The sequence below is a fragment of the Triturus cristatus genome, chromosome 3_2 (assembly GCF_964204655.1).
Source record: "Triturus cristatus chromosome 3_2, aTriCri1.1, whole genome shotgun sequence".
NCBI lineage: Eukaryota > Metazoa > Chordata > Amphibia > Caudata > Salamandridae > Triturus > Triturus cristatus.
In genome coordinates this window covers 28,933,486-28,960,149 of record NC_140584.1, presented here as the reverse complement: position 1 = coordinate 28,960,149, position 26,664 = coordinate 28,933,486, and the positions used below count along the sequence as shown (strand labels likewise).

At 52.0% G+C, this 26,664-nt stretch overlaps 1 protein-coding gene across 1 annotated transcript in view; it reads left to right on the top strand.

The window, feature by feature from the left end:
* NFRKB (nuclear factor related to kappaB binding protein) overlaps positions 1–26,664 on the top strand; it is a 627,787-nt gene that overhangs the window by 192,949 nt on the left and 408,174 nt on the right. The gene's annotated exons all lie outside the window — the stretch shown is intronic.

Here is a 26,664-nt window from a genome sequence, read left to right as displayed (position 1 = left end):
CTGGTTAACATTGTTTCATTGAGTTAACGAATATATGCACTGCCATCCTCAGTTGGGTAGAATGAAAGAAATAGAAGTTAAAAAACTGAATTGGTGCATTGGAAAAGCATTCTGCCCCTGAGGTCTCAAACATGGTACGATATAGGACCAAATACATTATTGAATCAGAAGAACATAGCAAAATAAGTTTACATGATATTAAGAATAACACATTACATCTTGGAAGGGCCTTAAGTCTAACATGCATTTAATGCATAAATAGCGAGCATCATAGTAAATAATCAAAAGACTATTATTTTAATTGACCAGCGCTCTTACTAAGAAAGAGTTTTTAAGAAACACACTTTTTAATTACAAAAGTGCGTTTAATTTTGTTTGTAGTCTGGATAACATGAAAACAATAAGGTCTGTCATTCGTTTTGTACAACTCTCAATTAGGAACAGAAAAGAATATGCACATCTGGATGTACTATTATACGAAAGACGGGGCGAATAATTATAATTTACCTATGTATGCTTTTATATATTTATATGCACTTATGGGAGGAGCCTAGCGCGCAACCAAGATGGCCGCGTAGGTGCGAGGCTCCCGAGGACCTCCGCGACCTCCTGAATTAATCCTGGCGATATCCTGTCCTTGTTGAGGGGACTGTGTCGGTGAACCCGAGCTGAGGCGCCACCCGTTTTTTGGGCTCGAATCGGACCCCGAACACCGGTGGGAGCATCGATTGAAGGTTGCGGCCTTCTCCTCGCCGGCCCCCCGGATTGGAGTAGTGGGGCGATCCGGGGACGAAGTGAATAACAGCGGCGAGCGGGGCTGGGCGACTCGCGTACCCCGCACTTTCACTTTCGCTTTTGCGCCCTCCTTGCCTCAGGCGGGGTCGGGCTGCGGAGCGGGGTGCGGTGGTGTTGCCTTGTCCAGGTGCCCGGCTGACCCGCCGGCGGTGGGTCGACCCGCGGCCCGGTGGTCGCCCCCGCCCCCCCCCCTGACACCCGTGATTTGGTGTGGCGGCCCGTTTGGAGATCTTGGCACGACGGTGGAAGGGCCAGCATGTCCACCAAACAAGATGGCGACCGGGCGAAGATGAAGACAACCCGCCGTGGCACGGCGCACCAGGCCAATAGTATGGATCGCTATACGCTCCAGAAGGGTTCTCCGGAGACATCGCGGTCATCCCTGGTGGGCCCGACGGAGGCGCCTGCCCAACCGGTGGATCTGACCCTCCGGGACGTCATGGGCGCCATCGCAGAGATGAAGGCCTCAGTGGACCAGCGTTTCGATACCTTGGCGCAAAAAATTGACTCGGTCCTGGTGGATGTGGGCCTTGTGAGGGCAGACTTGTCAAAAACGAACGACCGAGTTGACTCCCTGGCCCATACCACAACGAGCCTCACTACGGACGTGGTGGCCCTCCAGAAGGAGGTGCGCCGGCTAGGTCAGGCGAGCGCCCTGATGGACCGGCGACTGGAGGATTCCGAGGGTCGGGCCCGGAGGAACAATGTTCGCATTATTGGTGTGCCGGAGGGCCGAGAGGCGGAGGCGGCAGATCTCTTCGTGGAAGAACTGATCCTGACCCATCTCCAGCCCCGGGGGCTGAGTAAGCTTTTTGCGGTGGAGCGTGCCCACCGGGTCCCTGGGGGCCGCCCTAAGACCGGTGCACCGCCGCGGCCTATTATTGCCCGGATTTTTAATTTCCGGGACAGAGACGCCATCCTCCAGACCTCCAGGCAACAGGGACCGGTCAGGCTGGACAACATGGATGTACACTTCTACCCAGACTTTACTCCGGCGGTCCAGAAGCAGCGACAGAGCTTTCTTGGTATTAAACGTCGCCTAAGGGACCTAAACCTCAAGTACTCAATGCTCTTTCCGGCTAAGCTGAGGGTGGAGGTGGATGGCCGTACGCACTTCTTCGACCGGCCCGAGGTGGCTGGGGACTGGTTAGATACTTTGCCTGGAGATCGGGGTGGGGGGGGCGCGGCTGGCGGGGAGGGCCCGCCGGATCAGAATTGAGGGGTGACTGTATAGGCCTTGCTCTGGATATTGTTCCTTTACCATATATTGCTTTCGTATGTTCCCCTCCCAGGGAGGTCGGGTGGGGTCTGCTGGGGGCTTCCCTCCTCCTCGGGGGGACTAGTTAGTACTTAGCTATGGGGCGACAGGCACACTGCACTTTGGGGGGGCTGTCTGGGCTCATGCAGGGGTGCAGGGAGGGGGGAGTTCTGTTGGGACCGGGGGGTGGGGGGGGTGTGTTGTTTGTTAGCACCGCAAGGCAAACCCGCAACTGTTTTGTTGTTTTTAAGATGCTCGGTGGGGGGCGACCGATTGTTTTGACGTATGATGGGGGGTAGGGATTTGATTGTGTTGTCATGGAATGTTAACGGCCTGGGGGATAGGATTAAGCGTGGTGTGGTCCTGCAGTATTTAAAACGTATTTCTCCAGATGTTGTCTTCCTGCAGGAGACACACCTTATAGGTAACACCTTTCATGCAATGAATCGGCGGGGATATCGTTTGGCGGCCCACTCCGGCTTCACTTCGGGCTCGCGGGGGGTGGGTATTATGGTCAAGAACTCGCTCCCGTTGGAGATTGACGAGGTGCGCCATGATGAGAGGGGACGTTACACTGTTCTGGTGGGACGAATGGAGGGTAGAGTGTTTATCTTTATATCAGTGTACGTCCCGCCTGGGTTACAAGCCACTACATTTGCGGACCTGGGGCGCCTCCTTCTGGACCTTCCGGGTGGCCTGTTGGTGGTTGGAGGGGACTTTAACGCGGTTGCCTCTGGGTCTATGGATCGCCATCCCCCTAGGGACCTCCCCCGGGCACAGGCGTGGCTGCCCGGCCTTTTAGACACGCTGGGCCTGGTGGATTGCTGGCGCTTAAAGCATCCCGTATTGCAACAGTACACCTTCCACTCGGGGGCCCATGGTAGCCTCTCGCGGCTTGATTACATCCTTGTCCCGGCGGCCCAGGCAGGGAGGGTGGGGGAGGTGCGCCATTTGGCACGGGGTATCTCAGACCACTCCCCATTGTTGTTGCATTTCGATGTCTTCCCGAGGGGGGATGGCAGAGTGGCCCCGATCAATGCATGGTATTTGCGCGACCCCACCATTCGTGCCGACTTGATCAAATCCTTACAGCGCTATTTCGATGAGAATGTGGGGTCGGTCCCGTCTGCCATCTCCCTGTGGGAGGCTTTCAAGGTGGTTCTTAGAGGGGAGGCCCTCTCCTTTATTTCCAATGCCCGGCGGCGCGAGCGGGAGGAGGTGACCCGGGTTGATGCCGAGATTGCAGAACTGGAGGGTGACCTGGGGAGCGGGGTAACAGACGCCAAGTTGCATGTTTTGCACTTAAAGCAGGCGGCCTATCGGGCCCTCGTCACGGAGGCGGCCAGGGGCCTCAGTAGAGAGCAGCAGGGGCGATTGTATGATGTGGGTGACAAGGCTGGCAAATTGATTGCGTGGTTGGACAAGAGGGAAAGAGCGAGCCGCGTGGTGCCTTTGATTGAGAGCGTGGATGGTGTGTGCGTCACTGAGCCGGAAGCCATTGTCTCCTGCTTCGCGGATTATTTCCGCGAAGTCTACTCCCCGGTTTCTCCCTGCTCGGAGGAAGATTCCCATGCCTTGCTTCGGGACATCGCACTGCCCTCCCTTACGGTGGAGGACAGGGATTCGCTGGATGCCCCGCCCACCTCGGACGAAATTGCCTCGGCTATTCGCTCGGTTGCATCCGGCAAGGCCATGGGCCCCAATGGTATTCCCATTGAGCTATACAAGCTACGCCCGGATGTGTTGGCGCCCCACCTGCGCGCGATGTTCCTTGCGGCCCACTCGCAGGGCTCCCTCCCGCCGGACCAGCGTCTGGCTACAATTGTGGTGATCCATAAGGAGGGGAAGCCCCGTGAGCGGGTCACTTCCTATAGGCCGATTTCGCTTCTGAACGCGGAGCCCAAAATCCTCGCCAAGGTGTTGGCCAACCGGTTGGTTGGCGTGGTGGGCGATTTGGTCCACCAAGACCAATCGGGCTTTATACCACACCGCAACACGGCGCTTAATCTGCGGCGCTTACACGGGGTGCTCGCGCGTGTCCCATTTGTGCGGGAGCCGGCCATCTTGGCGTCCTTGGACGCCACCATGGCGTTTGATACGCTCGAATGGCCATATATTTGGGCGATGCTGGCGAAGTTTGGGTTCGGCCCGGGTTTCGTCAGCTGGGTCAAATTGCTATATTCGGGCCCGTTGGCGCAGGTGGTGGTGAATGGGCGAGTATCTGCCCCATTCGCGCTGGGGCGGGGCACGCGACAGGGTTGTCCCCTGTCGCCTCTCCTGTTCGCCCTGGCCATGGAGCCCCTGGCGGAGTGGTTGCGGTGGCACCCTTCTATCCGTGGTCTCCGCTGGACCCCCGAGCATGAGGACCGCGTGTCCCTCTATGCTGACGATATCCTTTTGTATCTCGCCTCCCCGCGCAAGTCACTGATCGTCCTGGTTGATGTTTTGCGCTCCTTCGGTCGCAACTCAGGCCTGGTCATCAACTGGGCGAAATCCTGTGTCTATGTGCTCTCCGGGGAGGCCCCGGTCTTGCCACGGGACTGTCCGATCCAGATTGCCTCCCAGGGTTTCCGGTACCTGGGTATATATATCACTCTTGACCCGGAGGCCCGCTATGAGCGGAACTTGCTGCCCCCCCTCCAGCGTCTGAGGGAGGACGTGGTGCGCTGGCGGCGTCTGCCGCTCTCGCCGCTCGGCCGAGCGGCCTTATTTAAAATGATGTCCCTGCCGCGCTTCCTCTACGCCCTCCAGAATACCATGGACCTGGTCCCGGCACGCTACTTTCGCGAGGTGGAGGGCCTCCAGCGGCGCCTGTTCTGGGACGGGAGGCCGCGTATTGCTCTGGCTAAATTGACGCTCCCGTGGTACGATGGAGGGGTCGCCCTCCCGGACATCAAACGGTACTACTGGGCCTCCCAACTAGCTGCAATTAATCATGGCCTTTACGGGCCCGCCTTGAACCCGGCATTTGAGATGGACAGGACGCTTCTGCCCGGTGGCGATTATAATCGAGCGCTCTACTCTGGCGCGCCCGACTCCCGTTTGACGGGACCGACGCGTGTCATGGTGCGTGTCTGGCACGCGGCTAATGCGGCTATGGGGTGGAAGGACCGTTTGACCCGAGCGTCTCCGCTGTATGCATCTGAGAGGTTGGGCTCCCTGTGGACGTCGAAGGGCTTCGAGAAGTGGGACACGATCGGAATCAGCACGGTGGGAGATCTCTGGACGAGGGGGGGATTCAAAACTTTTGAGACGCTGCAGGCGGAGTTTCAGCTGCAGGGCAGTGAGTACTTTCGGTACCTACAGGTCCGCCATGCGCTGGGCTCCGTCTTCCCGGATGTTGCATCCATTCCGGAGTCTTCCCCCCTGGAGGACAGAGTGCTAGATGGCCATGTCCCGGACAGCACGATCTCCCTCATATACAAAAAATTGATTAACGATAGATCGTGTCTGCTGACTAGTCTCCGCGAGGCTTGGGTTGCCGACGGGCTGGAGCTGGACGACGAGGATTGGATCTCCGCGGTGGCCTCTCCGAAAGAGGTGGCCATCCCGGCTCGCCTTCGTTTCGTCCAGCTCAAGATCCTTCACCGGGTCTACGTGACGGGGCCAAGGCTTTTACGTATGGGTTTTGCCGGTGATGGAATGTGTAAGCGTGGCTGTGGTGCGTTGGCGACTTTCATGCATATACTGTGGGAGTGCCCGAAGGTGGAGCGATTCTGGCGTGGTGTGCATGAGGTTCTACGAATGGTTACGCGTGTCGCGCTGCTGCCTGAAGCGAGGAGATGCTTGCTGAATGTCTGGGAACCAAATGACTACTCGGTCCCGCAGGCGCGGTGGGTGACTCTGGGATACATGATAGCCAAGCGTGATATTGCCCAATTGTGGGGATCCCAGAGGCCCCCTGCGGTGTCGGCCTGGAAAGAGCATATGGATTGGTGTATGTTTCGTGAAAAGGTGGTGTATGTGGCGAGGGGTAAGCCTGGGGCGTGGATGAAACTCTGGGGCCCCTGGAACGCCTACCGCGGGGGTATTTGTGAGCCGCCGCTGCTACCGGCGGCCTCGCCGGCTCCGTCTCCCTAGATGGCGCCCCTCCCTTGGCCGCGGGCGCGCGGTCCCCCAGTCCCTGATCTACTCCCGTCCCCCTCTTCAGAATTTTGCTGCTGGTTTGGATCCCCCACTTATGGAGCACGTGTTGTCACTTTGGATCGAGGGTTGCCTTGCGGTTGTGGTTTGTTTACGTTGTTTTGCGTTAAGAAAATGGAACCGTACTGTGGGCATGGAGCTGTGAGGCCTGCACCATTGATCACTCCTGTCTTCCTACTGTGCACCGCTGAGAAAGCTTTTTGCTGTATGTATGTAATATGCTTTTGATGCTCTAGCGGCCGGCCGTGTGGTTGTAGGCCCATACCTGTAACTTCTATAAACTGCAATAAACGGTTTCAAAAAAAAAAAAAAAAAAAAATTTATATGCACTTATAAGCACTAGCACTTTATTGCATATACTGTGGCAGCTTGTACTTCTGGATTTATGGTACTTTCATGCACTGACAACTTACTAATTTTATATTGATACTATCCGCCATGATAAGCTCAATGTGTAAAATTGATATTAATTTTGATTGATTATGATGTAATATATGAATGTTTTTCTTTTATTTGTGTACTAGCATGCTTTTATGGTGTTTGTTTTATTTACACCGAATAAAGCTATTTGAATTTGAGTAAAGCGGTTTGGTAGCCCACTCCCTGGGGGTTAAGGTAAGCACAGGGGCACAAGGCAGTACCAAACTTACACCCTCAGCGGCACAGTGGCGCCTGGGTGCAGAGTTCCAACACAGCGTCAGGTGCCCAATGGAAACCAGTGGAGGAGAACGGTCTTGAAGAAAGGCTGCAGGCTCAGGCCAGGAGGCTGGGTGAAGAAAACCCACAGCGGCCCAGGTAAGAAGAGATGCTAGGAGTTGTAGAGACACCTTTGGCAGCCCTTCCCCAGGCCCAGGGGCTTTGGGTGCAGGAGTGTCGTTAGGTGTCAGAAAAGTCTTACCGGGTAGGTTCAGTCAGGGGGTGTCTTCGAGTTGTGGCAGCAGGCGTCTGGGTGAAGTCCTGTAGGGATCCGCCCACTGTGGACTCTTGCTCAGAAGCGCTGTGGAACCTTCACAGGATCAGTGGGCCACTTGGACTCAGGCCATGTGCGTTGGTTGCAGAGGTGGGTCTGGGTGTCGCTTTGCGGTACCTCAGGGCAGAGATGTTTGTTCTTTGAAGTTGTTTTTATCTGGACCGGTCCGCTGTCCATGGGAGATCTTGGTCTTTGTTGAAGGCAGGCAGTCCTCCCAAGGCTTTGGAGGTCGCTGTGCTGCATGACGGGTCGTCTTTTGGCGCAGGATCGTCGAGTGTTGGAGACAAGGCCGGGAGGTGGAGCCAAGTCAGTCGGTGTCTGTAGTCTTCTCTGCTGGTGCGACGCAGTGGTGTCCGTCAGGAATCTGATTTCAGGGTCTGGGAGTGCCATTTAAATACTAGATTTAGGGATGTTACCAGGGAGTGATAGGTAGGCACCAATGGGAATGGGTTCCTTACCTGGGGTGTCTACACCCTCTATTATGCTAGCCTCCTGTGGGAGGGGGGCATATCTATTGCCCTAGTTGGATAAATCCCACCATCTTCAAGATGGTGGGCACTAACAAAAGTGCTTCACTTCACCTCCAGCACATCAGGGGAAGAGTCGGCGAAGACGGGCACACCTCCTGTTTTCACTTCGGTTTTCCCTCCGGTTCTCCCGCCAAAAGTGAGGATTTCAACAAGGGGCTGCTATCTGCTGCTAGCAGCAGAGACCGGGGTCGCATTACAAAGGCGGCAAGTCCTTCGAAACTTCCCTCTCTAGCTCTGTGTTCATGGTGGGGGAGGAGGTGTGACACCGTTGCCCAGGATCAGCTTTGGTTTTGGCATCAGAGAGCCGGGGCTCTTGACCCAGGGTTCCAGAAACATGTCTGGTGGTGGCAGGCTGTCTAAAGCCTGTCGGAGACCACACCAGGTTTGTAGGTTTCAGGGGGCACCTCTGAGGTGCCCTCTGAGTACATGTTTTAATAACCCCAACACTGGAGTCAGTGTGGGTTTATTAAGAGAATTCGTTTGGTATCACATACTCCTGGGTTCAGGGAAGCCATCATGGTGCTGGGGAACTCGAGTTGTCGGGTTTCCGGCCCATGTACTTTCTATGGCTTCCCTGGAAGTTACAATATTAAGAATAGACTTAAATATTGTAGGGGTATATCTGCTCATGCGGATATGCCCCCGCCTGATATATAGCGCACCCTGCCGTAGGGCTTGGAAGGGCAGCTGGAGGGGTAACTTACCTATTCCTTAAGCAGTGCTGCTTTGACATTGTATATAGTCAGTGTGCCATGTGGACATAGTCTTTTTTGTCTGCACTAAGTCATGCAGCCTGATGTGGTGGTTTACATGGCCTTGATGAGGGGTCCCTTGGGGACCCTCTTCAGTCCCAATGCCCTAGATACCAGGGTTACCATTTACTAAGGACTTACATGGGGGTCTGAAGTTGTGCCAATCGTGGTACAGTTTTAGGGAAAGATCACTGGTACTGGGAAACTGGATAGCAGGGACCCCGTACAATACAGTCAAAGTTGCATCAAAAGCCAGGACAAAAATTGGGTAGGGGGTACTGCAACTGAAACCCACATTCCTACAGTGAGTAATGCACAAGCCCCCTCCATAATGCTACTTTACTATCACCCCCGTGCTAAGAATTGTTGGTTAATAAATGCAGTCCTGGAAGAGAAGTGGAGGAACTCCTGAAGGCATAAATAGGCATGTGGCAAAAAACAAACTAAGGGCTAAAGAACCACTATTTTTGCCGCATACCCTCTGGTTCTTCCTCACCCTGTGGCTACATTTCTAATGAAGACTTAACCTCCCTTTTGCAAAGAGTGCTGTCATTGTTCAAATCTGAGGTAAAAATGGGAAGCTTATTTACACTTTCACCCTGTTTTCCCCATGAAAAGCACCCGTCTACATGTTTAAATGAGGGTGTCAGTATTATAAATGGACTGACAAGCTGCATGCCAATCTTTAGCTTAAATATATTTGGTATCACAGTTACTGAAAACATTTTTTGTTGGCATTATACATGAAGTTATGGGAACAGCTGATTTGGAATAAACCAATAATACGTACCGATGCTCGTGCCAATGATTTGCATGATTACAAATGGAGAGCATTACTCATTCAATGAGAGTGCATATGAACAGTAACAAAGGATTATCCTTCCCAAGCTGTTAATAGTGTCCTTGCAGCTATTAACAGGTTGTCTGCATTGCAGGAGTGCCGCATAACACTGTTAGTGGCACGGTGGTCGAAGGTCCCTTGTCGGTCGCAGTCATCTTCTCCCTTGGAGCATCGCTTGAGGGGCAGCTCCCGAAGTCCTTCATCTTCGCTGTCGACTGGTAAGTCATGCCGTAAGTGGTCAGAGTTGCAGTCTTCCCCGACTTTACTGCATACGTACAGTGTCTCTGATTCCTTCCATTCCTCTGGTTGCGGAGTCGGAGCTAGAATCTGTCCCGTGCCTTCCGGAATGCCCCGGTGCAGAGGCGACTCTGGGTCCGATGAGGGAATACTTTCCCTCCCTTCATGCTATCGTAAGTTTTCTGCCTCCCTCTGGTGCGCTTCTTAGCGCCAAGGAGGCCTGAAGCCTTGACTGACTACAAGCTGGCAGGACCTCCATTGGTGTCAGTGAGGCCCTCTGGATCCGTGATTGAAACCTTATTGGCTCCGGGGGTTCCTATTTGTGATGCCAGTGTTGGATCCACCAGCGCTGACATCGTAGTAGACCGTGCCAGTTGTCGCTACAATGTCTTTCCTTCCCGACACAGTGATTTTGCCTCTTTGACGCCAGGAGTGGCGTCAGCAGTACAGTTCTTTTTGGGCTACCTTCCTCCACCTTCAGAGGAGCCCCTGCTATTTTCTCCTCGGGAGACAAGTATTTTGGTGGTGTATGTGATGGCTTGAGTGACACTTCTCAGCCTTGTCCGGAGTTTCATTGGGTATCTTACCTTGGTGAGGCTAGTGGCCTTGACGCTGCCCCATCCTCTGGCTTGTTTTCTCCTGCTAGCCTCGCTACTAAGGCTAGCTCTGCTTTTGCTGAGCCTTTGCAGAGAGTTTCTGTGATTCTGGAATGCAACTCAATTCTGTAGAGGTGGCCAATAATCCCCTACTTGGCTTGCTTCATCAGGCCCATAGGGGCTGAGCTTGTGCTCCTCATCAGTGAAGTCCTGTTTTATATTCTGGCCTCTTGGGCTAAACCTGTTTCAAGGACTTCTGTGGATCAGTCTATAGCTCATAGGCACCGTCCTGCCCCTTGAGACCTGATCAGCCTCTTCCAACAGACTAAACTGCTACAGCCTCCTCCGACATCGGCGCTCTGCCTGATGTCCCTCCAGACAGGGAGCCTAAGACTCTAGATGCTGTTGGTCGATATATCTTTTGTGCTGCCAGTTCTGCTTTGCAGTCCCTTAATGCCTCTTGTGTTCTGGGCCATTTTTCTCACATGTTGTGGGATTTGGTCTTGCTCCTTTTCCCTTCTGTCCCTGATGACACCCATTACACAATTACTCAGCTACTCCAGGATGGCCATCAGACAGCTAAATTGCTGATTCGTTGTGGCATGGATAGCACTGATTCTGCTTGATGAGCCATGTCTCTTTCGGTAGCTCTTTGATGGTGTGCCTGGCTAAGCAACTCTGTTTTTTCAGAGACTGTTCAATCTGTGTTGGTGGTCTTGCCTTTCAATGGTCAACATCTGTTTGGCTTTCAAGTTGACTCCGCTTTACACAGTTTTTGGGATAGTCGGGGTGGACCGAAATCTTGAGCCCTGCTAGCTATACCGTCCATTACGCTTTTTGTCCTGAGCCTGTTTTTACTCAGCTCTGCATGACTCTGTTTTTGCTCTTCGCTTGGGCAATGTTTTTGTGCTTTGTTCTTCTTCTTTTTTTTTTTAATAAACTTTTTTTATTTTCATTTACAAGGACAATATAACAAAAAGCTGGTTACATTAGGTAGTGTCTGTTACCGTCTTACTTTCATTGCAGGTCATATACACAGGTAATGCAGTATCAAGATCAAGAGTCGTCGTATTTTACATTTTCGATGTATTAAAACGTCTGGATCACCGATCCCGGCCATTGTTATGCCCCCTTACTAGACCCAGTGGGTTAGTTGCTCAAGTCTGGATCAGAGTCTGACGCCGGAAGCACAGATGTTACCCCGAAATGAATTCCACCTACCCCACACCTGTTCCCACTTTTTGGGACATCCTCTGTGTATAAAAACTGCTTTTTCGGCCACCATTGAGCTATCCATATCTTGACACCATTGTCTCTGCTGGGGGGCTGCTGGCACACCCCAGTGCTGTGTAATATTGCGTTTTGCCAACTTGATCCCCAGGGTTGCCCAGTCTTGTGCTGCGTGATTTAGGTCAGTCGGTTCCCATATATTGAGGCAGCATATCCCAAACATATCCCGGTGAAAAGGATATGTTTAATCGTCTCCACTGTCCCGGGGCAGCCAGGGCAATACTATGCAACCACAGAAGATCCCTGCCATACTGCCGTGAAAGAATTCACGGGGAGGCAGCCAAATCTAAATTGGATGTACAGCTTCCTATTTGAGGGGTCGAAATTATCTCCATGTACTGTTCATATGCACCTAACCACTTAAACTCCATGAACTCTAGTGTAAGGCATCCAGCCTGTGAGTGGGAGACTGTTGTCTGCGCCACCCAATTCCAAAAGTGTGTCTTAACTTCTCAGCTAGGCAGTAGGCTAGGATTGAGCTCAGGTGTTTTTTTGAGTCTCAACCAGAAAAGAAGGAGCCAAAGCCTTGCTTTCTCTGCTATGGTTGTTCTACCCATATCTAATCTTAGAGAGATGAGCGGAGTACTCTGGGGAAGGGAGCAGAGAGTTCTCAAGAACTTAGTTTCTGTATGTACAAGAGCTTCTAGATTGTCAAATCCCCAGATTTCCGCCCCATACAGGGCAGAGCCTACCACCTTCTGGTTGCATATCTGAAGCGGGGCTGCTATCGGTCTTGTTTGGGAGGTTTTTTGCTCCTTGATCAGTGCCCCGGAGATTTTCTTCTGCTGAAGATTCCTCTTGGTAATGTGGTACTTCCATGCCAATGTCTCAGAGAGGGTCACACCCAGATAGTAAAAAATGGCCACTCTCTCCAGAGGGATCCCCCCAACATCAGTTTACCTTTAAAAGATTTGTGGGGGATCATCGTCAAAAGCTTAGTTTTGGTGGTATTACCTCAAGGCCTCTCTGATTACAGAAGACCACGGAGCGATCAAGTAGAAGCTGAGGACCACTGGGGGTCTTGGAACCTACTAAAGTGTCATCCCCAAATAGTAGAGTTGTTACTTTAACACCCCCCATTGAAGGGGCATCTGCAGGGACTTCCTCCAGAAATTTCACCTCCCCGGTAATGAAAAGTGAGAACAGGGTGGGGTCCAAGACACAACCTTGACGGACCCCCTATCTACTTTGATTGGATCAGTCAACTGCCCTTCGAACCCTTGCATAGGTGTCCTCGTGCAGCTGAACAACCATTGCAAGAAGCTCTAGTGGAAACCCCAAATCTTGCAATACCTGCCAAAGTTTGGACCTTGGAATGAGGTCGAAGGCCGACCTTAGATCAATAAATGCTATATAAAGACTTGCTTGTTCAATGGTCACTGTTTTCCAGGCCAGTAAAGTGAATCTTTAAACTTGGTCAATCGTGCTGACTTTCTTCCTAAACCCGGTATCTGCCTTTCACATTAATCAATCTGTTTATTTACCTGTCTTCTTTCCTCAACCAGATTCAGTGGCAGAACTGGTACTACACACTTTAGATGTTGGAAGAGCATTATTGTATTACGTAGAAAGGAAAGGACAAATACGTTTCGAAAAACTAAACAACTCTTAGTGGCTTTTGCTCCACCACACAAAGGCAATCCTATTTCTAAATCTGGTATTGCTCGGTGGATTATTAAATGAATCCAAACATGCTATGCAAAAGCAAAGAGGACTTTACCAATACCCCCTAGGGCGCATTCCACTCGCAAACTAGGGGCCACTATGGCTTTCTTGGGAAACATCCCCATAGCTGACATCTGTAAAGCTGCAACATGGTCTACACCGCACACATTCACCAAACATTATTGTGTAGAAGTGTTGGCGAGACAACAAGCTAATGTAGGTCAGGCAGTTCTTAGAACACTCTTTCAGACAATCGGAACAGCTGCAGGTTAGCCACCACTTTGGGAGAATACTGCTGTATAGTCTATGCAAAGCATGTGATCTACAGCTCACATGCCTCGAACATAAAATGTTACTTACCCAGTAAGCATCTGTTCTTGCTATGTAGAGCTGTAGATTCACATGCGCCCAACCGCCTCCCCGGGCACCCGTACCTGTTGCAGTTTCTTACATATATACATACCCCGGAACTCCTAGCATCCAAGCGCACCTGCCGGAAACTGGAGAACAAATGGCACAGCGAGAAGACGCCGAACAGCCGCACAGCCCACAACTACGCCATCCGCAACCACCATCACCTCATCAGGTCCGCCAAGAGGACCTCCTTCAAAGACCGCCTTGACAACACCGCACACAACAGCAAGGAGCTCTTCAGCATCGTGAAGGAACTCTCCAACCCCAGCTCCAATGCCAACGACTTCCCGCGGACGCAAGCCCTGTGTGATTCCCTCGCCAGCTTCTTCCACCGCAAGATCGCCGACATCCACGACAGCTTCGACTCCCGGACTAACCCAACAGGCCCCGACACAACAGACCCGCCGCACCCCATCGACCACGACCCTTTGACAGCCTGGGTCAACGTGAACACCAAGAACACAATCAAGGCCATGGGCACAATCCACTCTGGCTCCCCATCAGACCCTTTTCCACACCACATCTTCAACATCGCACCCCACCTGCGCAACGTCATCAACCTCTCCTTCGAGACCGCGACCTTCCCAGAGAGCTGGAAATGCACCGAGATCAACCTCCTACTCAAAAAACCCAAGGCGGACCCGAGCGACCTCAATAACTTCCGACCCATCTCCCTGCTTCCATTCCCAGCTAAGGTCATTGAGAAGATCGTCAACAGACAGCTCACCCGCTACCTCGAAAATTACCGCATCCTGGACCCCTCCCAGTCAGGAATCCTCAGCAACCACAGCACAGAGGCCGTCCTCATCGCCGCCACAGACGACATCAGGATCCTGCTGGACAACAGCGAGACGGAGGCCCTCATCCTCCTGGACCTCTCTGCTGCCTTCGACACTGTCTGCCACCGCACAGTACGCACACGTCTCCACGACGCAGGAATCCGGGACAAGGCCCTGGATTGGACCACCTCCTTCCTCTCCGGCAGAACCCAGAGCGTCCGCCTCCCCCCATTCCGATCCAAAGCCTCCGAGATCATCTGCGGCGTACCCAGGGATCTTCCCTCAGCCCGACACTGTTCAACATCTACATGGCTCCACTCGCATGCATCGCCCGACAGCACGACCTCAACATAATCTCCTATACCGACGACACTCAACTGATCCTCTCCCTCACCAAGGACCCGCTCACCGCCAAAGCCAACCTCCACGAAGGAATGAAAGCCGTCGCCGACTGGATGAAGTGCAGCCGACTTAAGCTGAACACAGACAAGACAGAGACCCTCATCCTCGGCTCCGACTCCTGGTGGCCCTCTTCACTAGGGGCACCCCCGACACCAACCGACCACGCACGCAACCTGGGAGTCATCCTCGACTCAACGCTCACCATGACCAAGCAAGTCAACGCAGTCTCCTCCTCCTGCATCAGCACCCTCCGCATTCTCCGCAAGATCTACAGGTGGATCCCGACAGACACGAGAAGAACTGTCACCCAGGATCTCGTCAGCAGCAGACTCGACTACGGAAACGCCCTCTACGCAGGAGCCCCGACCAAGCTCATCAAACGACTGCAAAGAATCCAAAACGCCTCTGCACGCCTGATCCTCGACATTCCACACCTCAGCACCCCCCACCTGAAAAACCTGCACTGGCTCCCCGTCGACAAGAGAATCTCCTTCGTGGACTAAAGACGTATTGGCAGTTCCTCTGAAAAAAGCGGGGTTTGATCAATGGGAAACACTCTTTCCGGAGGGCTCCCTGATCTCTTGGGATGAGTTGAACAGTATGCTGGACTGTAGAGTTTCAAAATTCAAATACTTACAAATAAAGAGCTGGAGCCAGGCAATCGGTTTTGCGGTAGGCATCTCAAATGACCTGGAGTCAGCACTACTCACGGATTCTCAAAATAAGATGGAAACAGCGACTCTCTATTGGTTACTGATCGATACTACAGACGAAGACTTTACCCTACCACTTCAGCTCTGGGGAGACTTCTCGCTGGAACACAGTCCAACTGATATTTGGCAAGTATCCTTTGATTTACTACATTCTGTTGTGTCACCTGCCAATTTAAAGAGGAACCATCTCTTCTCTCTCCATAGAGTATACTGGTCTCCCCTCAGGCTGTCCAAATTCTCCAAGGGTCCCATTCCCAGCTGCCCGAAATGTCAGCAGGAAAAAGCAGATGACATTCATATGTTCTTGGGGTGCCCGATGTTGCACATTTTCTGGGGAGAGGTTATGAAAGGTATGAAGGTAATGCTGAACTGTGACTGCCAGGTGAGCATCTTTCTGGTATTTTTTGGAATTTTTCCAAACTACGACTCGCTACCCTGGGACAAACAAATTGTCTTTCTACTTGGTTCTCCTGGCGCGTAGAGAAATCTGCAAATCTTGGCTCAAGAAAACACCTCCGACCTTTCTAGATTGGGTAAATGCCATCAAATATACAATAAAATTAGATAGAGCAATCTGGAAAAGGAAGAAAGATTTCTGGTTGTCATGTATGGGCTGGCTTGATGGGCTATGATTATAGAGATCTATATGTCCTATGATTTTGCCTTTGTACAGTTGCAATACCTCTTTGATCAGTTTCAAGGGTCACCCAGTTAGAAAAACTGAACTGACTACCTAGGAGAGGTTTAGTGCAAAGTGCATCCATTAAGACCAGATCAACACTTGCTTTCTGCTGGCGGTATATATCGCAGGGCTGGCCGCAGAGAGAGGAAAGCTGATCTAGGTTATATATATTGGCGTATGAGGACAAAAAAAAAAAGAAAAAAAAAAAAGAGAATCTCCTTCAAACTCCTGATCCACGCACACAAGGCACTCCACAAGACCGGCCCAGCCTACCTCAACAGTCGTCTCTCCTTCTACGTTCCCAACCGTCACCTCCACTCCACCGACCTCTCCCTGGCCACCGTCCCCTCCCTGGCCACCGTCCTGCGCATCCGGAGAACCACCACCGGAGGCAGATCCTTCTCCCACCAAGATCTGAAATACCCTTCCCCTCAACCTACGACAGACCCAAGACCTGCTGACCTTCAGGCGACGACTCAAGACCTGGCTATTCGACCAGTAGCGGCAATCCCCCTCTCCCTCAGCGCCTTGAGAACCTCGCGGGTAAGTAGTGCGCTTTCTTGTGATTGAATGATTGATTGATTGATTGATAAGCATGGAAATCTCTATTCTGCTCTTTTCTAACTCCATTCTCACCCTCTGCGGGAAAATAATCTAACAATGGAGTCTATGCCCATTCGCACTATCACCGAATGGAGGAGTCACCTTACCTCGTGACCCGAACGTCTTCTTCGAAGAAAAACAACTGGCAAACATCCAGACTCAACACTAGATGGCAGGAGTATGCAAAGCTTGTGAATCTACAGCGCTACATGCCAAGAACAGATGCTTACTGGGTAAGTAACATTTTCGTTTCTGGATCCAGTCTGGCGCCTGGGGAAGATTCAAAGGTAAGGAATCTGCAGCTACATCCTGTCTCTACCAGATAACGCGTTACTGAAGGTAAGTTGCTTATTCATCTTGTTACGAACCCTGGGAGAAGTCTCCACTTTACATTGTGTATCTTTTGTGAATAATTTCTCTTCAGATGGTATCCGGTATTTGTTTGAAGATTGTGGGCAAGCTATATCACTCTAGATAAGTACCTTGTACCCCTTGTTTTGGATTCAGCTGCAGTTTCTGTGGCGCCCTCTTAGGTATTATGATCTTTTATTCCTCTGTCCTAGAAGGCGCTGCACCATGAGTGGTCCTATCTAGCTTTGTTTAAATATCGCCTGGTGTCTCATGCGGGAAGTATGTAACCCTCGCTTCAAAAGCAGAATGCACAACGTAGGTATGATAATTTCCGATGGATGGAGGTGTGTCTGCCTTCCACACTCTGGCTATGTCCCTTTTTGCCAATGTGAGCCCCTGGAACAACAAGTGTCATGTATATTTCCCTCAGTGCCCTCTCTGGTATGAAGGAGGATCAGCTTTGAATCAAGCGGAATAACCCAGGAGAGGACTTCCCCTAAGCAAGGCATCACCTTCGCCAGAAACATGTTAACGCCATTCAGTGATCATGAGTCGATCATACCCATGTGCCATAGGCGATGTCAGATGTTGTAAACTCTGTGTAGATATTTTAATTGTTACAAGCGGAGGTGGACTGCGATCACTGCCGTTCGGGGAGCCCCCAGAACCTGCGACCAGTTATCATCATCCAGTCGGTGAATGCCTGCTTCCCACGCTGCCCTTAGTACATGTAATGTGATTGAGCTATTCGTGACTAGGGACTGGTATATCTTTATCTTGTGAGCGGCCAGGTATCCCAGGAGGAGCTTGCCTTCTAATAGACTCAACTCGAAGGCTCGTGAGGTCCCGCAGTTACGGGGAAATAGCATGGTGGAATTTCAGGTAACTGATAAAATTGGCTGCAATGTAATTAATATTCTCTTGGCATCTCCTGAAATGATTTCAACACTGTGCCCCGCATTACATCTCCAAGCGTGGAGATTCAAATGATGTTCCATTTTTAGAAGCCTTCTTGCTGAGCCACCTGTTTTAGTACACTTACCTGCCACAAAGGCGCCCACTCCGTTAATTTCCCCCTCCACCCCATCTTCCCAAGGGATCGTTGCCATACATCTGTGACCACTTGTGTTGCTGGTGGAAGAAACCCTACCCTTTTCCCACTATACAGGTAGTCCAGCAGGGAGGCTGTACCCATCACCCATCTTGTAACCGCATATGCCAGGTCTCCCTGAGGTGCATACCACCTATCCTTTATAATCAGGAGATGAGAGGCGGAGTAGTAGGAGCATATGTCCGCAGCAGCAATGCTTCCACAATATGTGGACTTGAAGCATATCCAAAGGGCAATGCGTGCCGCTCCTAAAGCCCCCCCCCCCCCCAGCAAGGCGTTGATCTGTCCAAACCACGACTGGCGAAAAGCAGTCGAAGCAGGGAGACAATTTTGAAGATTGCGATCTAGCCAATAAGGACAGCAGCAATAAGGACCACACCTTCAGTTCTTCTTTGACGCGCTATAGCACCGAGCCTAGGTTATGGGTCCACGACAATGCCGGGTCTGAAGAGACATTACCCCAAAATATTTAAATCCCCCGCAGATTTAAATGTAAAAGCTGAAGTCAGGAACAGACACTGGAGATAAATAGTAACTGGTAAAAAGAAGCTGGAGCTCATGTTATTAATCTTTGCTGTTACAACTAGAAAAAACATGTGCCACTAGTAGGCTGACTATTTTTAATTGCTGTTGGAAACTGAGTTTGTGTTGTAGTACCCCACACTCACACACGTATTGCCTCCTTTTCAGTTACTAGAAGCTGGTTTTCAACTCTGACTGTGCACTGAGCCCTGCTAACTAGACCTCAGTGGTCTCATCTCCCCCCAGACCAGGGAGATGCCACCCCCTGCTCTGAGGCCCATTTGGCACTAGAACAGGTGGGAAAATAGATATGCAAGTAGGCATGGTGCACTACCAGGCCAGTCACACCCCTAGGGTGAGCTGTCTGAAGTCTCCCACGAAAAAAGGGTTCTACCCTTTTTATTTTTGGTGGACATAGGAATTCTAGGACAGGGTTATACCCAGTCCCCACAGGAAATGGTCATCTAGGGGGTGTAGTGAACCCAGGGATAAGTACTCCATTGGCTACCACCCTTCACTTAGCTTAACATGCCTAACTTGAGTAATTAGGTGGCCCCCTGACACCAGGAAATCAGATTTTCTTGCTTGAAGAAAAAAGGAGGACAAATAAGAGCCCCATGACATGAGAACGGAGGACTTCACTACCAGTTGGCGCAGAACCCTGCCTTGCTGGTGAAGCTCGACAATTGTATGGACCCGGCGCATCTATAAAGCGGTATCACCTCCCAAAGCTGTGGAGGAGTGACTCATAACTTCATCTTGCCAGCAATATCTCCCTTGGAGCAGAGGAGCTGCTTCCTTGCATCTACCAGCACCGAAAATCATCTGCCTGGTCCACTGTGTTGCTGGCCAGCAGACCTACCAAATGAGCAGCATGACAGGAGAAGGTATTCGTGCTCCAGGAGGTCAGATCGGTCTCTTTGCCAAGTTTGGAGATGCCTGGACACCCAAGAGCCGCCCAGCACCAATATCCTGGGTACCAAAGCAGTTGCCTCTACCAAGGCTTGTTGGTGGTCCAATCTGGACTCCAACTGGACAAAGGCAGACCTACCATCGAGGGACGTCAGGATCCACCAGGCCAGCGCCGATAGTGGCCCTGCTGCCCTGTTTCTTCTCCGGGTCTCCAAGAAACAAAGTGAGTCTCTGACCGCAGCGAACCGACGCCTGAAAGCACCCCTGCAACAAGCCTCACAGCCCGAGTCTGAGGGAGGCGACTGTGCCAACGGTGTCCTTAGACCCTCAAAAGCTAAGGCCATCCTTGGGTTTGGCCAAACTTGTCCCCCAGTTGCCGGCTGCAGCCTCTTTCTGCAGGGGCCAAGAACCGCAAGAGTCTTCAGCAGCGCTACCCCCCAGACAAAGCAGCGCTGCACACAAGCCCCCCAGCTCCGGTATGAGTGGTCCAATGGTGTCCCTGCATGACCAAGACCCTCAAGACCTGAGCCCTGCTTTGGGTTCAGGCGAACTGGCCCCCAGTCCCTACTTGCAGCCTCTTATCCCCAGGACCGTTTCCCATTGAAGTGAACTAAGCACCCGGCGCTGAAACACAAATCCACACCCAGACTCTGCAGTGCCTCCCAAGTTGACTTGTTGGTGCTGTCTTGGACCTTGTCCCATACTCACCTTAAGTCCAGGAGAACTGTCCTATAGTGACCCGATGCAGTATATGTCTATTCCCCTTCGGATGACATTACCGTTGAAGTCCACTGTATAAGTCTATTTTATTGTGACTTAAAAACTGATAACTTGCAAAATGCCGGATTATGATGATCTTGGTATCATAATTCCTATAAAATCTGTGTTATTTTCATAAATTGGTATTGGATTTCTTTATTGAGTGTGTCTCGCTTACTGACTCTGTGTGTGGAATAAGTGCTTAACACTATCCTCTACGAGGCCTAAACTGTTTGCCCACCTTACCACAAAAGAGAGCATTTTTTTTTTTTTAGTTTTTTTTTTTTAAAACCTTTATTTATACATCAAATATTCACAGTCATGGGCCTACAACCGCCTGGGCCGGCCGCTAACTTAGGACAACAATAATACAGCAATCATGAGAGCAGGAGCGAACCGCACGCGTAACGGCTGCAGCCGCCCACAACTGAACCCAGCACTACAGAAAGGTTTCTTATTAACTGTTTTGTAAATAAAAACAACAAAAGGAAACTTAGACCAGGCAGAAGAACTCCATTAGCAGGGACTTGCTCTCTCATGAGCGGGGGACAACAGCGACAATGCAGCCCATTACACAGTAACTCGCGTTAAGAAGGGCAGGGAAAAGACCAGTCATCAATCCTGCAAAGCGAAAGGAAAAAGACCAGGAACATCAAAGTCAAGGGGACATCGTTACGTCTGGTGTGACCACCAAGGGGGGGTGCATATATCCCCACGGTAGGAATTCCAGGGACCCCACATCTTACTCCATTTCTTAGGTTTGCCTCTGGCCACGTAAACAGTCTTCTCTCGGAACATGCACCAATCCATATTCTCGTTCCACTTCGTAACTGTGGGAGGCCTACCGGAACCCCAGAGCTGTGCAATGTCTCTTTTAGCGATCATGTTGCCCAAAGTCACCCAGCGTTCTTGTGCCACATCGCAATCAGTCGGTTCCCACACATTCAACACACATCGCCGAGCCTCAGGGAGCAGGGCCACACCCGTAACCTCCTCCATCACTGCATGCACACCAGTCCAGAAACGTAGCACCTTCGGACACTCCCACAGAATATGGAGAAAAGTACCAAGCAGGCCACAACCACGCCGACATAAACCATCACTTGTGTAACCCATGTGAAGCAAGCGGGGACCGGTGACATAGACCCTATGTAATATCTTTAACTGCACAAATCGAAGGCGAGCCGGTATGGCAACCTCCCTCGGTGAGGCTATGGCCGCGACCCAGTCCTCATCATCCAATTCTAGGCCATCGGCGACCCAGACCTCTCGCAAATGTGTGAGGAGGTCCGCTCGAGTATTGATCAGTTTTTTGTAGATCAGGGAAATGGTACTATCCGGCAGGTAACAATCAAGTAAACGATCCTCCAACGGGGAGGCTTCAGGGATGTCTGCAGGATTCAGGAAAGCGAAAAGTAGCGCATGGCGCATCTGCGCATAGCGAAAGAACTCCCGATCGCTCAGCTTATATTCCGTCTGAAGAGCTTCAAACGTTTTAAAAGCGCCCTTCGTCCAGAGATCTCCCACACGACTAATTCCAATCAAATCCCATTTCTCAAAGCCCTTAGTACGCCATAAACCACCCAACGCATCAGACGCATACAGTGGAGTCGCACGAGACAGATGGCCCGTCCATCCCGTAGCAGCGGTGGCGCAGTGCCAGGCACGTACTGCATTTTTCGTAGGACCTGTCAATTTAGTGCCTCCCTTCGTAGAATAAAGCGCTCTATTGAAATCTCTGCCCGGCAACAGTAGCTTATCCATCTCGTACGCGGGGTTCACCTCCGGGCCATATGTCCCATGGTTCACCGCCACCAACTGGGACGCCCAATAATACCTTCTAATATCAGGAAGAGCTATGCCACCGTCATACCACGGAAGGGTCAATTTAGCGAGAGCAATTCGCGGTCTCCCATCCCAAACTAGTTGCCTCTGGAGGCTCTCTACCTCACTAAAATATCGGGCGGGCACCACGTCCAGCGTATTCTGCAATGCATACAAAAAGCGTGGAAGAGACATCATTTTGAATAAGGCTGCCCGGCCAAGCGGCGATAGCGGGAGCTTCCGCCAACGAGCAACATCGGCCTGTAGCCGCTGGAGCGGGGGCAGCAGATTCAGAGCATAACGGACCGCCGGATCCAGGGACACGTGGATACCTAAGTATTTAAATCCAGAATGTGAAATCTGAATCGGACAGCCACGAGGGAGAAGAGGGGGGTCGCCAACCAGCACATAAACACAGGATTTCACCCAATTAATGACAAGCCCTGAATTGCGACCGAAGGAGTTTAATACATCAAATAACACTATCAACGATTTCCGCGGGGAGGTGAGATAGAGCAAAATATCATCTGCGTAGAGTGACACGCGATCCTCAAACGTCGGTGTCCACCGAATACCCATCATGGAGGGTTCCCACCGGAGCCACGCCGCCAGGGGCTCCAGCGCGAGAGCAAAAAGAAGCGGGGACAGGGGGCAACCCTGCCGCGTGTCCCTTCCAAGCCCAAAGGGGGTAGAAACTCTACCATTCACCACCACCTGCGCCAGCGGTTCCACGTATAACAACTTCACCCATCCAATGAATCCAGGTCCAAAACCAAACTTAGCCAGCGCCGCCCAGAGATACGACCACTCCAATGTGTCGAACGCCATCGTGGCGTCTAAGGACGCCAAAATGGCGGGCTCCTGAATAGAATCAACTCTCGCGAGGACTCCGTGGAGGCGCCGCAGGTTCAGCGCGGTGTTGCGGTGCGGAATAAAACCAGACTGGTCCGGATGTACCAGGTCACCAATGACTTTAATCAGACGATTAGCGAGCACTTTAGCGAGAATCTTAGGTTCAGCGTTTAGGAGTGAGATAGGCCTATAAGACGCACAGCAATCACGCGGCTTGCCCTCTTTATGGATCACCACAATAGTTGCTAGACGTTGATCACGCGGAAGGGAGCCGGCCTCTCGGGATGCAATAAACATCTCGCGGAGATAAGGTGCCAGCCTATCTGGACGAAGCTTGTAAAGCTCGATCGGAAGGCCGTTAGGGCCAAGAGCCTTTCCTGAACGGACCGAGCGAATCGCCGATGCTATCTCATCGTTCGTCAACGCCACATCCAGCAATTCTTTATCACCGACAGAGAGGCACGGTAATGCAATATCTCGTAGCAGTTGACGAGAGTCGTCTTCTGGCCTCTCCGAGACCGGAGAGTAGACGTCACGCAAATGGTCCGCAAAACAGCTCACAATCTCCCCCGGATCCGTAACACTCACGCCATCAGCACGCACAATCACCGGGACCACACGACTCGCTCGCTCTCTCCTCTCCAGCCATGCAATCAACTTTCCAGCCTTGTCACCAACATCATACAAGCGCCCCTGTTGTTCCCGACTAGCGAGCTTGGCCGCATCCGTAACCAACGCCCTATAATCCGACTGTTTAAGGCAAAGGGCATGGAGTTTATCCCGTGTGACCCCCCGCCCGAGATCCTCTTCCAAGTCAGTTATGTCAGACTCCAGGCGTACCACCTCCTCATTTTTACGTCTCTTAGCAAGGGAGATCAAGGATAGGGCCTGCCCACGGATGACCACCTTGAAAGCCTCCCACAATGTTACGGCCGATGAGACTGAACCCTGATTTTCTACAAAATAACGGTCAAGAGACTTAACCAAAAGGGCACGAGTTGTGGGGTCATGCAAATACCAGGGATTGATCGGTGCCACCCTCCCCCCTGCCCCCAAGACCACATCTAAGTGTAGCAGCACCGGGGAATGATCAGAGATGCCACGAGCCAGATGTCTGACCTCCCCGATCATTTGAGCTTGGGCGGCCGGCATCAGCACATAGTCCAATCTAGATAAGGAGCCGTGGGCGCCAGAGTGAAATGTAAATTGGGCGAGCCCCGGATGCATCGATCTCCAACAGTCCACAAGCCCCATAGTGTCGATAAAGCCACCCAGCCAAGAGTGCGCCCCGGGGAGGTCTCTGGGAGGGTGCCGATCCTCTCTACCCGATACCACAGAATTGAAGTCTCCACCTACCAGCAGGAGGCCCTCCGGGAGCCCAATCAGCAACCCTCCCAAATCCGCAAAGGTGGTGGTTTGCAACCCAGGGGGGACATAAACTGAAACCAAACACAAAGTCTGTCCTTCCCACCGGCCAACCAACACCACGTAACGCCCCCGGTCGTCGTGCATCACCTCATCAATTTCCAGCGGGAGAGAGGATCGAACCAAAATGCCCACCCCTCTGGATCCGGTAGTAAACAAACGGTAGCCCCTTCTAATCATAGCATGGCATGAGTGTCCCACCAAATGCGTCTCCTGCAACAGAACTACATCAGGAGAGAGACGTTTCAGATATTGTAGCACCACCCCTCGCTTCAATCGGTCCCCCAAACCATTGACATTCCATGTTAAAATGCGCAATCCCCTACCCCCCATTTCCACCACAACGGTCACCCCACCCACGTTGAGAGCAAAAAACAGCACACTGGTTGCCTGGTACAAAACAAACGCCACCCAAAAACAACCCCCCTACCGCCACCCCCCCCACTCCCGTTACACACCCCCACCCCACCCTGCACCCCTGCACAAGACCATTCAGCCACCCCAACTCGCAGTGTGCCTGTCGCCCCAACATGAACCTACTCTACGGAAAGAAAGAAAACCCCCCGAGGAGGAAGAATATCACCAGAAACCCCGCAGCCACCCAATGATGAAGGAAGGGTGATACAATCCTAAAGAAGAAAAAACAATACGTCAAACCCAAGTCGGAGGTGAACACAAAAGAGTCTAGGAACCACCAGTCATTCGTTCACACTTGATCCGCTGATCCACCACCCTCATCCTCGGCTCGTTCCTCCCCGCCGCGCCGACTGTGCAAGGTGTCAAGCCAGTCCTCAACCGCCTCGGGCCGGTTGAAAAAATAAGTCCGTTCCTCCAGTTCAATACGTAGCTTGGCCGGAAAAAGCATAGAGTACTTCAAGCCCATGTCCCTCAGCCGCCGCTTGACATTTATAAATCCCATTCGCTGTTTTTGTACCGATTGTGTAAAATCAGGATAAAAGCTGATGTCCACATTTTCATACTTCATCGGGCCATTCACACGGGAGGCCTGCAGGATTGCGTCACGGTCCCTGAAGTTGAAGATCCTGGCAATGATGGGTCGCGGTGGGGCCCCAGGCCTCGGCCGGCAACCCGGAACTCTGTGTGCCCGCTCCACCGTAAAGAATTTCGGCGCTAGTTTGTTCAGGATCAGATCTTCCACAAAGAGATCGACCGGCCAATCCTCCGACTTCTCTGGCACACCGATGAGGCGCACGTTATTCCGCCGGGCCCTGCTTTCAAAATCCTCCAGTCTCTTAACAGAGAGGTTGTTGAGGGCCCGCAAACTGCGGATCTCCGTCTGCAGTTCAGAGACATCCGTCTTGAGGCCCGATGTCGTGAGATCGAGTGATTTGACCTTTTCACTGGTTTTCGACAGGTCCGCCCTAAGTAAGTTGACATCGATCAACACGGTGTCCAGCTTGTGGGCCAGCGAGTCGAATTGCTGGTCGACCGAAGCCTTCATGGCATCGATGGCACCCATGACATCTTGCAGTGTCAATTCCGTCGAGGGTGACGGGCTCTCCTTGACGACATCCGAAAGCCCACTCGAACCGGGAGATCCCTTCTGCTGGGCATAACGGTCCATGTTGTTCGTTTGCACGTAGCCACCTCTCCGGGTAGCTCTAGACTTTTGCTTGTCACCGTCCAGCCGGGCCGCCATTACACAACAGGGAGAGCAGATCCAGTATACCTGTTAGGCGTAGCGATCTCCCTGGGGAGTCCACCTCAGTGATGGACAGCCCCCTTTGTCAATGCCACTCGACAGCCACAGATCGGTCCAAACGTAGAGCGACTGCGAGCGCCCGCCACCAGACTCGTAGAGGAAAGTCAAAAACGAAAGTGAAACCAGGGGGGGACAGGCCCGCCCAAGACCCTGGAACCGTTGTTGTTCGATTGGAGCTCGGGGACAGTGCCAACCCAAGTCCGGGGTGGTGCCGCGGGGCAGGCCTCATTCTGGAGGACAGAATAAGTCGAGTTCCCAAAGTCCGATTTAAGTTCCGAAAACAGGAATCACCTCAGCTTCGGTTCACCCGTAATATTCCTTCAAGATTGCAGGATTATAGCCAGGATAGACGTGGGAGGCTGCGAGGGTCTCGGGAGCCCTGTGCCTACGCGTCCATCTTGGTTGCGCGCTAGGCTCCTCCTGTTATTATTATTAGTGAACCCCAGTAAATCAATATGGGTCACCTGGATTCTCTGCACAGTGTACCTTCTTTTGGTGCACTTTATAGAGAGCCT